At 36.2% G+C, this 4,145-nt stretch overlaps 1 pseudogene; it reads right to left on the bottom strand.

Moving 5' to 3' along the window:
- Window positions 1–2,308: 2,308 nt before the first annotated feature.
- Window positions 2,309–3,482, bottom strand: LOC111814557 (annotated as a pseudogene).
- Between the last annotated feature and the right edge of the window lie 663 nt (window positions 3,483–4,145).

Genomic DNA, 4,145 nt, shown 5'->3' with positions numbered 1-4,145 from the left:
GTTTGTTATCTGTGTAGAGGAATGCTATTGACTTTAGGGTATTGGCTTTGTATCATACGATGCAACTGAATTTGTGTATCAATTCTAGTAGCTTCGTGGTGTTGTTTTTTTGGGTCTTCAAAGTAAAGTATCATGTCATCTGCAAAAAAAGTAATTTAACTTATCTTTTACCTATTCTTATTCCTTTCCTTTCTCCCTCTTGTCTGCTGGCTCTTGCCCATGATTCCAGAATATATTGAATAGGTGTGTTGATAGAGGACATCCTTTTCTTGTTTCTGACCTGAGAGTAAAAGATTTCAGTTTTTCCCCATTTAGAATTATATTAACCATTGGGTTGTCATAGACAGCTTTTATCAAATTGAAGTAGAGGACTTCTGTTCCAATTTTCTCTAGGACTTTGAACATCAATGAGTGTTGGACTTTTTCAAATCCCTATTCTGCATCAATTGAGATGTTCATAATCTGCAGTGACTTAAAGTTTAACATAGCAATTCTTGATGGAAAATACTTCTTCCATGTTATGGCTAAAATGTTTGATATTCGCTCAGATAGTGAAGTTAAATTCAAATGCATATGTTGTAGAATAATAATAAGCTTCTCTACAGGAGGATTAGTAACCTAAGTTTGTAGACCAAAAATTAGGGAAATAGAAGGGCTTCCAGGATAGCCAACATTTTGACCCTAGTCTTTCAAGTTCAGTGAAGACACAGGACGTAGGGGAACCTATACTGTAACACCATGTAACTCAGTGGTTTCCAAAATTTTCTGATCAAGGATATTATGGGGCCCAAGAGCAGCGTGATCAATGATGTAGAGTGTGCCTAAGGAAAGTCACATGGGCAGAAAACAAAATCACAGGCTTTCACATAGAGGAAATTGGTCAAGCAATGGCCATAATTCATCCACAAGGCTGACACTGACAAAGAATCTGCAAATTGCGGTACAGGGTTACAGAATAAATCCTGAGGGGACTTGACTGAACTCATCAGATACAAAAGTTATATTTCTTGTTTTATAAGTCTTGCTTTATCTTGGTCTGAACCATCCATCAGAATAGGATATAAATGAGGAATATCAAGTAAAGGCATATTAGTATGCTGAGCTGTGAAAGTCTCAAGTCAACAACTTCTGCTGATAACCCACTACTAACATGGACTGGTGGACTGTGTTGGATTGTTTTGCTGAATTCAAGCAACCTGCAGTATTTAGATGACAGTAGAATACTCATGTCTGACAGGAGTAAACAAAAGAGTGGATAGAAGGGAAGGACCAATTTGTGTTTGTATATGCAGAATATTTAGGAAAGTTATAGTGTTTCTTTTGCTTAATTTAATGAGAAGAAAGATTTGTACTAATAGTGCTTGGACAGGATATCCTGTCTACAACTTTTACTATGTGTAACAACTACTAATACAACAATTTGCAATGTATTAATTATTGAAACTCTCCTATCAATGTGGGTTGAACTATCTCATTGCTAATTGTTTTTCAGTATAATTAATAAAAATAACAATAAATGACAAAATAAATCCCTTATTCATTTTCTTCTTTCTTGTGTATTTAACTCCACTTGATTATAATAATAATGAAGTATTATTCTGCTTGAAGCACAATGAGTTAATTAACATGAAAGAAATTATGGAAACTATCTCTAAAACCAAAAAATGTATATTATACATGAGTATGATCTCTTTTAATATTTGCATTCTGCAATGGAAGAAATCAGTTATTTATGCATTATTTCACATTTTATGGTTTGAATATATTTATGAACTTTATTCATTCAGAAACAAGGTGGATTTACTTCCTTGTGAATCATAAAGAAGGCCTTCTTTCCTTAGCATAAGTAATATTCCATATTAACTCTGGCACATACAGCTAGCATCTTGATCGAACAAATTTGTATTTAAAAAGTTTTTCAGAGAAATTTTACGGTCTTAAAATTGTAAAAGTCTCACATTTCCCATTACGCACAGTTATAAAACTGGAGAGAAAGTTTAATATATAGAAATATTCAGATTCTGGGCATGGGGAGATAACTCAGGAGAATAACCACTTCCATGGCCAGCACAAGAGCTGGAGTTCACTGAGTTCAATCCCCAGTTCCATGAGATGAAAAAAAAAGAGTAATAATCAGATTCCACTACTTCCAAAAAAGCAAATCACATCAGGCAACACGTGATGTGATTCTATGTCACTTCATTGCTTTTTAACCAGTAAAAATGTTTCTTGATGGCACATCATCTCTGCATTTGTCAAAGTGTAGATAAAGCAGTTCAGCATGACAGTGTAAATGACAGCGAAGGATTTATGAATACCTTGATTTGGGAGCAACTCTGGTTAAGGACTTGCACCTCATTTCCTGATTTAGATTCATCAGGGAGTGCAGAATGGCTCCATAGGAGACCAGCAAGATTGCAATAATGACCAAACAGATGGCACCGTCATTGGCCACTACTATGAGGCCAATAATATAAGTATCTGTGCAGGCATGTTTCAGTAAAGAGTAGATGTCACAGATGCTGTGGTCGTTGTCATTGGAAAGAAAAGTTATAAACACAAAGGATGGGAAATATAGGACACACAAAACTCCCATCCCAGGCCAACACCAACAATAGAACACACACCCACTAGTTCATGATGGTCAGATAATGCAGGGGTTTGCAGGTGACCACATAGTGCTCATAGGCCATGGCAACCAGGAGCAAAATCTCAGCTCCTAAGTAAGTGTTCGAAAATTTTTTTCATACAAGCTTTGAAGGAAATGGTTTTGCTCACATGAACTAAGACTATCATCATATTTGGAGTAACCGTGTTGGAATAAATAGCATCCATAAATGACAAATAAACAACAAAATACATTGGAGCATTTGTCTAGGTTACCTTACTCTTGTTGCTGGGACAAAATACCCACCACTCCGCCCCCCACCACTCCGCAGTGCCTCCCCCACCCCGCCCGCCGAGTAGGATTTTCTGCCGAGTTCCGGGAGCCCCCAGACCCAGTCCTAGCCCAGGTCCGGTGAGTGTGTGGAGAGTTTCCTGCTACCCCAAATCAAGGAATGAAAGGTTTATTAAGCTCACATTCTGTTGAGGTTTCAGTTCACACGTACCAGGCTCCAAAAAAGTGTCACATGGCAGAGGGTAGCAGTTTATGGCATCAGAAGATAATAAACATCAAGAGGCAAAATGGGAGGAGCAGTGGCTCCAGCAGCCAGCAAACCTTGCTCATTTCCTTATATTACATTGAGGTTCCACAGCCCAAGTTGTAGTGTTCACACTCATAATATGAATATTTTATGAAGAATTAATCACAAATTAATCACTGTGGTATTATGCGTTTGATTCTTCTAAAAATATACCCAGGAGGGGAATAGCTAGGTTGAATGGTACCACATTTTAAGGATTCTGAATGACTGTCATGTTGGTTGTACCAGTCTACATTCTTTCAAATAGCAGAGAAGGGTCTCTTCCCCCATGGCCATTCCCGTTTTTGTTATTGAATGACCTCTTGAAGACAGTAATTTTTTTCGGATGAGATAGAATGTTGATATTGTTTCAATTTGCATTTCTCAAATGACGAAAGATTTTGACCATTTATTTACCATTTGTCTTGTTTCTTTTGAGAAGTGTATATTCATCTCAGATGCAAATGTTTAGTCTTTGAATTTTGGGTGCCTGATTTTTAAAAATTCATATAATGTTCTACATACAAGTCCTTTATCTGAGGGAGAGGTGGCTAAAAGTTTTTTCCTGATAGGTTTTGTTTTGCCTCCAGGAATGAATTTTGGAGAATTTCTTGCTTTTCTGTTTCATTTAAGTGTTTGAGAAGAGTTGGTATTAAATTTTTTGTAATTGTTTCACAAAATTCAGCTGTGACTCCATCGAGACCTGGGATTTTTTTTTTTCTTTTTCTGGTAGGTTTTGGATTACACTTTCAATTTCATTCTTAGTTACTGGGTTATTCAGAATTTTCTTATCTTCTTGAGAGGGCTTTGATAATTCCTATGCATCTAGAAATCAGTTCACTTCCTTTTTGTTTTCTTTGATTTTTAAATTCATTTTAACAAAAAAGATAAAGTAACTATAATACAATTTCAAAATAGCTTAGTAGAATGGTTATAATAATTAATGCTTTGCGGAGTGTG

Source organism: Octodon degus, unplaced genomic scaffold (genome assembly GCF_000260255.1).
Source record: "Octodon degus isolate 3935 unplaced genomic scaffold, OctDeg1.0 scaffold00354, whole genome shotgun sequence".
NCBI lineage: Eukaryota > Metazoa > Chordata > Mammalia > Rodentia > Octodontidae > Octodon > Octodon degus.
The sequence above is the reverse complement of the archived record's forward strand: the minus strand, read 5'-3'. Positions and strand labels throughout refer to the sequence as shown.